General features: G+C 30.4%; 1 pseudogene; it reads right to left on the minus strand.

Moving 5' to 3' along the window:
• Positions 1-2,816: 2,816 nt before the first annotated feature.
• LOC104233150 (uncharacterized) lies at positions 2,817-6,192 on the minus strand (annotated as a pseudogene).
• Between the last annotated feature and the right edge of the window lie 4,164 nt (positions 6,193-10,356).

Below are 10,356 nucleotides of genomic sequence, written 5' to 3' on the forward strand. Positions count from 1 at the left end.
CGCTGCTATTTTTGAATGACCAGTCCGAAAACTAGCTAGCCCGTTCTATTTTTACCGTTAATTCCTTTTTGGGCTGTTGGCCTGATAGTTTTAACATATGCAAATGCCTAATGTACCTTACTGGCAGTCGGTAAGTCAAATGAATCTAATTTTATATTATTGAAAACTTGTCGAATGAAGAATCAAGGATTAGGCTAGTAGGTAGTTGATCATTTTTTTCTTCATATTTGTATTTCTTTTCTATACTTGTAGTACTAGTATTAGTCTCGTTATTACCACATGTTGTTGCTTTTGCTTCGATTATCTTATTTTTATGGCTATTGTAACTGCTTCTTTTCTTCTCCACTACCATATTTATGCTTTCCTTGAGCCGATGGCCTAATAACCTCTCTACCTTCATATGGTAGGGATAAAGTATGCATACACGTTACCCTCCCCAAACTCTACTTGATGGAAACATTGTGTATGTTGTTGTTGAAAACCTATTAGACATATATTCATGCTATATTTGCATATAACTGTCACGTCCTTAGTTTTGAATCAGAGGCGGACCCAAGATTTTAGCACGACGGGGGCATCACTATATGCTAATTACTAGCGATAAAATTCGGTGTGCAACTCTTTAAAAACTTAATGATTATGATGACTTATCACTCAAGTATAAACAAGAAGAAGTTCTAAAGAAAAAGAAAGCATTAAATAGAGAGGGAGATTTCTTTGCAAAATGGGTGTTATGCGAAGGGAAGTTGTTTGATAAAGCATGTTTCATACTTTAAAATTTCGAGTTTTCAATTAAAAAAAGGGGTCAACAATCAAAAGAGCGTTCAAACTTTAAATTATCAAAAACTTACTAAAGAAATCAAGATCAAGGGTATGTTGATAGTCAAAGAATTAGTTGTTAGTGCGTCAAAGTAATGTTGTTGCAGAAAGATTTATTTTTTTTCTACTTGTAGAGCGATAAGTTGCAATTTGAGACTTTTAATTTCAAGGAGAAATTTGAAAAAGAATAAAATAAAGTTGACTATTATGTATTAATGCTAAACTATAGTTGAATTTAAAAATGTAGAAGATAAAAGTAAAAAGTAAAGTAGTTTGCTATGAAGTATAAATTACATTATATTAAAATAAAACGAGGAGAAAAAGTAAAATAAAAAAGGAGGAGCAAAAATTACGTTGTATTAAAATAAAACGAAGAGAACAACTAAAATAAAAGAGGAGCAAAAGCTGAAGAGGGGTTCGAACCCACGTCTTCGAGCAAAGGAGGGATTTTGAGCGACCAAAGCAACCACTTCTTCTGTCTACCTTATTTTGTTAGGGGTCACAAATAAAATATTTAATGGATCCCATATATATGTACATATATATATATATATATATATATATATATATATATATATATATATATATATATATATATATATATATATACAGAGTTTTTACCCAAGGCTAACATAGTCCCGTGACCCCTCAACCAACAACGTAGGTCTGCCTCTATCTTGAACTAAATGCACATGCGATACTTGACAACTTGCTCACGATCTGTACAATTCGATCACGATCTTGTTATGTGAAGTAAGCCTAAATACTACACTCAAGATCACTAAGGAAATATTAGATAGGAAAGACAAGAGAAATTTGCCAAATAAAGCTTTTTATTATAGAGAACTTGATTGTTTTTCTTGGTGAGTTGCAAATAAATTCTTTATATACTAGTCTCATAGGGGCTAGTTAGTAAATGAAAATTATTACACAAGTCCCTTATTATTTACAACTAAGTCCCCTCTCTAGAATTCTCTATATAGCTAGAATCTTTCGAGGATTTTCCTAACAATTTCATAGGATTCTAGGGTCTTCCTAGAAAAATCTCTATATTTTTCTAGAATCTTTCTACAAGTGCTAGTCTCTTTCCTATGTAAGCTTCCATATGACAAAAAGATATGCTTAGTGACTGTCGCACCTCCTTTTTCCGCGCCCGCGAGGGTGCAAGGGAGTTTTTCCAATTAAAGGACAATCGAGACGGGATTGGTTTATTTATTTCAGAGTCGTCACTTGGGAGATTTAGGGTGTCCCAAGTCACCAATTTTAATCCTGAATCGAGGAAAAGAATGACTTCATATTACAGTTTGCGTACCAGAAATCCGGATAAGGAATTCTGTTAACCCGGGAGAAGGTGTTAGGCATTCCCGAGTTCTGTGGTTCTAGCACGGTCGCTCAACTGTTATATTCGGCTTGATTATATGATTTTATACAAATATGAACTTATGTGCAAATTTTATCTTTTAACCGCTTTATTATTATTATTGTTTTTAAAAGAAATATGAACATCGCTTAAAACACGTCTTTGGACTGCGTTACATGAAATGCACCCACAATCCGGAACACGTTTTATTTGATGTTTTGGGATTTGGATTCGGGTCGCATGAAATGCACACCCAGGCTTAAGAAAGTAAAATATTAAACACGCGCCTAAAGAGACTATCGCGTTATTATTTTGGGGAAGACCGTGAAATTCGCTAAACGGTCCTTCCGAATTCTAATTAAACCATACATTTTGTGAGGGCCCCGCAATCTATACGTTTTATTTGGCGAGGCTCGTCTCATTTTTATTTTTAAAGGATAAACCTACAATGACTATATTTTCTATTAAGTTCGTCTCTAAAATAAAAGAAAATCTCTTAATTATTTACATGCTGAAAAACGTAACTTATTAGTTATTAGTTTACGGCTAATGCGAATGGAAAATTGCGATCGAGTTTGTACAAAGAAAAACTGCTTTCATTTTATATTCTGTTATTCAATAATACTAGAACATGAGATTGACCATAATATCAAAACAGATTAATTATTCTCCGTAATTTAAACTAACATTATTAGATGAAGAAAGTATACATATGCAACCTCATTATTCATTAATCATTCAACTACATCTTTATACGAAGAAAGAAAAATTATATTCAACCACAAATCTAAACAGGAGGAATTCAACAGGAACAAAGCCTGATTAATATTTCATTTTTTGCTTCAAGCCGAGATTGTACAAATGTGTACCTGGAAACAGCAGTACAAGAACAAAAGAAGGAGAAGTCAGCAGCAGTAATAACACAGCAACAGCAGATTCAGCAACATCGCAAACCAGTACAGTAGGAATAGCAGAAAACCCAGGAGACTATAAACGACTCCAAGTATAGTGAAGAAGTAAAAGGCAGGAAGGTTCTGACTATTTCAGATCTTAAGCGAGGCAATGAAGCAGTAACTATTCTTTTTCAACTTCAAAACTCTCCAAAATGAATTCTGCCCCTGTATATTCAGTGTATCCAGAATGTATATCGGGTGTATACTTCTCACTCCGCCCCCTCTTTTTTTCTTCTCTCTATCTAGTTTTTCCTCTCTTTTTTTCCACCCTTCTTCCTAAATTTTCTCTTCTATTTATAGCAAAATTTTCGAAATTTTCAGATTTGTTTTTTATTATTTTATTATTTTTTTAATTAAAAGAAATCCCACTTACAAATTGCTTTTATTTTTTTAGAAAAAGAAATCCCACCTTTATTTACTTTTATTTTTAAAATTCCAACTTTAATTACTTTATCTTATTTAAAATCCCACTTTTTATTTTTTTTAAAAGAGAATCTCACTTTATTTAACTTTTCTTTAAAAAATAAACCACTATCTTTTCTTTTTCTTTTAAAAATGCTACTTTCAATTACTTTAAATTTTTTAAATTTTCAGATATCTTTATATTTATTTTTTAATTCCAACCTTCTTTTACTTTTAAATTTTTTAAAACTTTTTACTTTTTTTTTTAAATTTTCTACATTCTTTTACTTTTTTTTTTTTTATTTTTTATTTTTTTAAAATTATTTCCGAAATTACTATATATATATATATTTTTTTTTAAATAAAAATAATAAATAAAATAAAATATTTTCGGATTTTTTTATATATATAAAAAAACAAAAAATAAAACTATTAATAGTGATAATTCACTTTTTATTTTTTATTTTTTTTTTGGTTTTGTTTTGTGTTGGACAAAAATGAAGAAGGGGTGTTGGGTTAATGGACTGGGTCGACCCAGTTCGAAATGGACTGGGTCGTAGGGAAGATTGGGCCATTTTTTGGGCCTATAGCTTGAAATTGAAGAAGAGGCCCAATTCCGACTTTCTTTATATTTTCGCTCTCTTTTCTTCTTTTATTTTTCTAAAACTAAATTATAAAAATACTTAAACTATTATTAAGAACTAAATTAAGTTATAAAGGCGCAAATTAACTCCCAATAACAATTAACGCACAATTAAGTATTAATTAAGCATAAAATTGTATATTTGGACATTAAATGCTAAAAATGCAAACGATGCCTATTTTTGTAATTTTTAATTTTTGTAAAACAATTTTAATTACTAACAATTGTAGAATTAAATCCTACATGCAAAATGCGACATATTTTTGTATTTTTTATTAATTTAGCGAATAAACACGCACAGACAAATACAAATAATTCTTCAAAATATCACAAAATATCACAAAATTGCACACCAAAGAAAAATCATTTTATTTTTGAATTTTTTGGGAGTAATTCTCATATAGGGCAAAAATCACGTGCTTACAGTAACGACTATGTGGTATGACTGATATGTCGGATTATGACATAATGCTATAAAAGGTTAATGGATACAGTGTTATTCTACACACATCGACATAAAATCCTCGATCCAACACACTGTTGGAAATTCAGTCCTATACCAGTAACAAACAACCAAATTAACCTAAATTTTCATAGTTTAACTTTACCTCCAAGCATAAAAGCCTTGTAGACAACAGACCTAACCAATTTAGGCCCTCCCCATGCTATCTCAAATTCTTTAACCAACTTTTCTGGTAACAAATCCACCCCTTTTTCCTTAGCTGTATTAATAGATGACCAAGACTTGAGCCATCTCAAAAACCCTTCAAATGACATCTCCTTTTGTATGTCAACAGGAATTGGATTACCTTCTGAACCTAATCCCACACTCTCAAAAGTAAACGGCAGTGTTCTGTACCCATCGAACAGGAATTTAGCATTTGGGTGCCAATAAGCAAGTGTTGAATCAAGAAAACTCTTCATTTTTTAATCAAATTCAGGGCTAACACTCATCATTGTGTATCCCCATACTGCTATTATACCTCCTGGTTTCCTTAGCACACGATTCACAATTGAGTAAAACCTGTTCAAAAGATTTAAAACGAATTTAAAACATACGTTTTCAAAAAATCTTTAATGGGATGTTCGACAGGGAGGCTCGGAGCAACGGTAAAGTTGACCCTATGGGACCTATCTTGAGCCGTGAAAGTAGTCATTAATGCTTGCAAGGCTATTTACATTACACCCCTAGGGTGGGGCCCTTTCCGGACCCTGCGTGAATGCAGGATGCTTTCAGTGGCGGATCTAGAGTGATATTACTGGGTTCCCGGAACCCAATAACTTTTGCATAAACGCTATATTTCTATTAAGAATTCCACTAAATATTTATAAATATATAATTGAACCTAGTTGTTATTGTATATTAATTTAAAATTACGATAGAAAACCATAAACTTCAAATCCTTAATTCGCCTCTGAATACTTTGCCTTGGCCAGGCTATGTTTCTTTAATGGGGTGCTCTGATAGCTGTATAAATGTCATGACATATAAGATTATAAGTTAGTTGAACCTTGGGAGGTCGAACCAGTGAACTGCAATAGCAACCGTGATCAAATCCACAGAGTTTTCACCTCCAGCTATAGTCGCGAGTTCCTCGTCGGACATGGAAAGTGGAGTGTGAAAATATTGAATCCTGGGGTGTTGTAGTGCATGATTTAATTGAGCTTGACTAACATTTGTTGCTATAACTTTTTTGTAATGCTCTACTACCTGAAAAATAAAGTAAGTTACTTGCTACTACAAGTTAAAATATACTGATAATGTAAATGAGAGAGGGAGGGATCTGACTCCGATGGCAGCTTGGCCGTTGCCGGTGCCGACATCCCAAGCAAAAGAGTGGTTGGTGGCGCGTTGAGCCAGCATTGAAAACCATTCGCCGGGATAAGTTGGCCGTGAGTCGGAGTAGAACTGCGCCTGTTTATCGAACAATCCCGCCATTATTACTCTGCTTCAGCCTTCTCTTATGGAATTTAATTAAAATCAGCAATATGGATTAGATCTTAGAATTTAGCTATTTAAGGGATGGATTGTGTGATTTTCAAATTTTGGTGATTGAAAAAATATAGGCCACTAGTCTATATATTAGAGATGTCTCTACAAATTATATTAATCTTTTGTGCTTTTACAAATTTTAAGAATTTAAGTTAAGTTTTAGAAAAAAAAGCTTAACTTTTGCATAAGATATTTTCTATTAGAATATTATAATTAATGTTGCACTAAAGATATATTAATTTAACACAGGATCCTATTAAAAATCAAATTACCTTGGAGAAATATCTATAGTTAGAAATTGAGTAAATTTCACCAATAGTCATGTAATTATGACTTTTTTTCACCAAAGTCATATAACTATATTTTCTCATACAAAAATTATAAAATTTTTACTAACTCACACAAAAATCATAGTGACTGAAAAACACAACTTTCCGATAGTATTTTCTTATTTCATATTTTTTTTCCAGTCTAATAAATAATAACCCAACAAAAATAGGAGAAATTTATATTCTTAGCCGTTCTAATATATATATATGAATAAAATGTTGGTTTACAAAAATAACCTTTAATATTATGCATTATAACTCACAATAAAAGGACATAACCGGAATTCCATAATACTACAATCCTATATGATTACTTTAGGAATCCTATCAATATAATTATTATTTTCTCTATAAATATACATACAAATTAATATATCTATAGCTTATCACCGGCAACGAAAATCGACGGTGGCTGGCGATGGCATTGGCAGTTTGGCACCAGGTCTATCACGGAAGCTGAAGAAAGCGCTGGAAACTCGAACAGACACACTGGATCTGCTCGCATCGCTGCATACTCTCTCCACATTGTACACCAAAAACACACGTCATTCTTGTCGTAACCTCCGATCCACTATTAAGAAGCGTTCTCTATCTATATATGAAGAGTTCCTTTGAATTGAGTTTCCTAAAATAGCCTTAACATATTAAACAGAAGACGAAAAAGGGTTAAAAATGCCCATAAATTATTGGAAAAGACTTAAAAATACCCTTCATCTACCTATTGGTCTAAAAATATCCATTCATCCACTTTTTTGGTTCACTTATGCCCTTTGACCATTAGGTCAATGCTGAAATAAAAATAATTATTACTCTTTTTGTAAAACTTAAAAAATAAATATTTAGCAAAATAATTTCATTTTTTTAAACTAATGCACCAGTGGTCCACTAATTTAGTAAAGTCTTCTTTTATTTTTTCAGTTTTTACAAAATAATATTTTTTCAGCTTTTTAAATTTTTTTTTGTAAAAACTGGAAAAAAAACTGTAAAAACAGAAAGAAAAATTTGTTTTAACAAAATATTTTCGTTTTTAAAAAACTAAAATAAATATTTTGGTTTTTTGATTTTTTTTTTAATTTTTTCAAAGTTTTTTTTTTTTTTTTGTAAAAACTGGAAAAATAAATTTGTAAAAACTGGACAAAAAATTCGTTTTTTAAAAACTGAAATTTTAAAAAAAAATTGAAAAAATGAAATAAGGGTCGAATTGTGGGTTTTTTTAAGACGGGTCGGGTAAAAAAAAAAGAAATGGATCGTTTTAATATGGTGCTGCCACGTGACACTCCATCCAAAATAGAAGTATTTTTGTTCCAAAGTATGACAGTAGGGGTATAGATAACCTAGAGTTAGATGGAAGTGGTGCGTCTTTTTTTTAGTTGAACTTTTTATTCGGGTCAGATCAATGTTTGGGAAGGGGTAGTCCGAAAAACGGTTAGATATGGGTTAGTCTTTCTAATAGTTTAGATGTTTTAATTTTAACCAATAAAAAGTTGCCACGTGGAATTTAAATAATAATTATTTTTAATTCAGCATTGGCCTAACAGTCAAAGGGCATAAGTGAACCAAAAAGATGGATGAGGGATATTTTTAGCCCAATAGATAGGTGGGGGGTATTTTTAAACTTTTTTCAATAGTTTAGGGGGTATTTTTAACCCTTTTCCGAATAGAAGAACTCATAGCAAAAAGACATAGCTGTAATAACCTATTTTTTGGATTACAATAACTTCTATATTAATTTTTTTTAATCTTTAAGATTTTAAAATTAATACAATCTTGTCTATTGAATTCTTATTACAAATATATAGGAAGGTTTAGTAAAATCAATTTCATAAGAATCCTCCATATTGGTAATACATTACCACTCTGTAATATTCAATACTGAGAAAAAATAAAAGTAATGTTAAACGGACTACATAAATCTTTAAGATTGAGAAAAAAATCTCCACGATAATATATTATTTTATTATATTTGAATTGCTTTCCTACTCAAATAATATTTTTTATTATTAATTTTTAGTGTAATATTAAAAAATATACCCAATTATTAAAGAACACCTAAGAACATTTTTAAGGATATAAATGTGTGAGAAAGAGAAAGAAAGAGGTTGGTAAGAGTCAATACCACTAATAATTTTGCAAACATAAAGATCTAAAAGTGGAATATCAGATCGATCTTTTTATTCTTTGGAAATAAAATTTATGATAGATAAAATTATAATTACGATTAAATATTCAAACATGAGATGAACTAATATTAAGAATCTGAATCAACAGAAAATAAATTTTTTTTATGTTAAACCCAAATAATCAAATCTTTCAATTAATTATTTAGCAAGAGAATCTAATTAAATTATTTTTTAAATTCATCATATGAGTAAAATTATTTTTCATGTTAAAAAAAAAATCTTAGGGTACATAAAATTAATTTATATAAAGAGTGTTAGAGATTAAAAAAATTATATCACAAAGTAAAAAAGATACGTATAATATTAAAGGCTATACAGGTGTTTGAGGAAGCACACAAAGCTAAATCTTGAACAAGATTAAGCTTTCAAGACTATATTATAAAAAATAGACTCTAGTATATGGATTATCCTTTGTAGATGCCTCCAGCGGAATCAAAATAATATTCCTATATCATGCATTACTTGCAAATGTCAGATCAAGAGACATGATATTGTTAGCAATAAAAATAAGTGGTGTACCATCAACGATTTTATTATGAGGTTGTACAATTCACTTTAGATTTGATATACCTCTCCAAATAACTCAAATAACCATCACAAATATATCAAAGCAGGGCAATAATGATAAATTTATAAGGAACGCTAAAGTGATGATATGGGATGAAGCGCTTTTGACTAAGCGTTAAACGATCGAAATAATTGCCCATAGTTTTAGAGATACATTGGGTATCACTGAACCATTTGGTGAAAAAGTAATTGTTTTGGAAGTGATCTCCATCAAGTACTATCAGTAGTTCCAAAATTGACGAAAGCAGAAACTGTAAAAGCTAGCATGCCAAAATTATACTTAGGGTCTCAAATGACAAGAAATATAAAAGTAAGAACAGATCCAACATTCAATGACTTCTTGCTTAGTGTCGAAAACAAAGAAGAGCATCCAATAAAAGATGATTTGGTTATTCTATAATACTTGATTATCAACCCCAATGGTAATAATAGTGTATTTAATAAGGAAAATATTTCTATCATTAGATTAAAATGCAATTTATGCAAATTACATGATAGGAATTAAAGAGCTATCTTAGCTAGCAGAAATGAATATGTTGATCAACTAAATAAAAGGTTGATTGCTAAGTTTTATGGTAAAAACAAATATTTTTCAGTTTTGACTTAGCAAAAGATGATACCAACAATTACTACCAAGAAGAATACTTAAATACTTTAATACCAAATGACCTTCTACCATACATGTTTGTTGTCAAGTTCATTATTTCTTACATATGTTAGTGTCACCATATATATATAATAGCCAAAGTTAAAATTGATCTTCCATTGCATCTAGGTTGATTTTGAAGAAAACATATGCCCGTCATACTACTGAAAATTTAGATGCGCTGAATAGCTTATGTAGTAGTACATATACATATGGTATGTAGAAGTTTTGAAAATAACGTCATACATAACTTATGATACTGGTCAATGTGCTTCTAAGTATGTGTTTATCCCCGAATTCAACTTCCTTTTCCGAAACTAAAGAATATTATTTTAAATTTGTGTGAAAATAATTTTCAGTATGTTTATGTTTTGTAGTTATAATAAATAAAGCACAAGGACAAATATCCTAAATATTTGACTATATTTACAATAATATATTTTCTTACACGAATAATTATATGT

The sequence above is a fragment of the Nicotiana sylvestris genome, chromosome 4, assembly GCF_000393655.2.
Source record: "Nicotiana sylvestris chromosome 4, ASM39365v2, whole genome shotgun sequence".
Taxonomy (NCBI): domain Eukaryota; kingdom Viridiplantae; phylum Streptophyta; class Magnoliopsida; order Solanales; family Solanaceae; genus Nicotiana; species Nicotiana sylvestris.